Genomic DNA, 1,669 nt, shown 5'->3' with positions numbered 1-1,669 from the left:
TTTTTGTTTATCATTTTGATTAATATTCTTAAAAGCAATAAAGATTAATTAAATATGAATCAAATGAATCATTCTAATTGATAATATTTGATTGACACAAGAAAATGTGGTATGATTGTCAAGGCTACCACGCTCCACCAGGGACTACATTATGTAGAAGGTCATTAACTAAAGGTTACAGGACAGTCTTTCCCAATGAGCAAACCAATCTTAGTTTTTAATTGAAAAGGAATAGAATCTGTTGCTGTTATTATTTAAAAAATCCATTTGTCTGACCCAAGTCAGTGTAATTTGTATGTCATGTTCTGATGAAGCCTTTGTTCTTCTTCTTTCATTGTCTTTTGAACTTGGTGTTACGAATAGATTTTCTATGTAATTTTAAGGGCCTGTTTATTTCTGTTACAAAACTATGATAACATGAATAGATATAAGTATAACCTTAATCTTATTCCTTGTGTTCCTTCTTGGTGTACACATTAACTGTACCTTGAAGTACTGACCAATATAATCTACAAACACCCAACCCTTGTGAGTACTAATGTATGCAACCATTAAGACTTTCAAAATGCTTTGTCTTCTTGGCATACACATTAACTGTACCTCAAGTACTGACCAATATAATCTATAAGTATCCAATCGTAGTGAATACTAAGTTGTGCAACCATAAAAATTTTAAAATGCTATGTCTGGTGGACGTACACATAAACTGTACCTCAAGTACTGACCGATATTATCTACAAACATACAACCCTTGTGAGTACTAATGTATGCAACCATTAAAACTTTCAAAATCCCCAGCCTTCTTGACATACACATGAACTGTACCTAAAGCATTGACCAATATGATCTACAAACATCCAACGCTCGTGAGTACTGAATTGTATGCAACCATTAAAACTTTGAAAATGCTTTGTTTTTTTGACGTACACATTAACTGTACCTCAAGTACTGACTGATATTATCTACAAACATGAACCGAAGTTAATATATGAATAGCGGTTTAGGGCGACCAGAGGTAAAAAACGTCAATGAATGTGTTTGGTGACCAGAAGTAACCAAAGTGAACGATTGTGTTATGTGAGCATTATAGTAAGGTGACCAGAGGTCAACATAATGAATATATGTACGAGGTGACCAGAGGTTACCAACATAAATGAGTGTGTTATTTGATCAAAGAATCATTGTAACTGGACCAGAGGTAAACATTGTCAATATGTGTTCAAGGTGAGCAGAGTTAACCTAAGACAACATATGAAGAGTGGTGTCTGATCACCTTAGTCAATATTGCTAGTGTGAACAGTGTGTTACTTGCTATATTTTTATACCCTTCCCAAATTTGTTTCTTCATGTTTTATGACATAAACTACATTTGTAAAAAATTTTGGGTCATGGATTTTGAATTAATGTAATCACTCCTTTTGTAATAGCAACGTTGACAGTTTTGTGAACTTCTGATGAACAGACTCTACAGGCGAAAGGACTCAGTCTAACATGTATCAGGGGAAACGAGTACCAATTAATGTTAACGTTAAGTAGACACAGCCTGTTGGAAAGTTTTATTGTAATTTCTATGATAGAAAAAAAGAAGAATATTGTTCCAATCAAGGGCCCTTAAAGTACACATAAAAAATGCATCATGATTTGTATATGCATTTATCGGTTAGAAAGC

This window comes from Mytilus galloprovincialis, unplaced genomic scaffold (assembly GCF_965363235.1).
Source record: "Mytilus galloprovincialis unplaced genomic scaffold, xbMytGall1.hap1.1 HAP1_SCAFFOLD_31, whole genome shotgun sequence".
Taxonomy (NCBI): domain Eukaryota; kingdom Metazoa; phylum Mollusca; class Bivalvia; order Mytilida; family Mytilidae; genus Mytilus; species Mytilus galloprovincialis.
Note: the sequence above shows the minus strand (reverse complement) of the source record.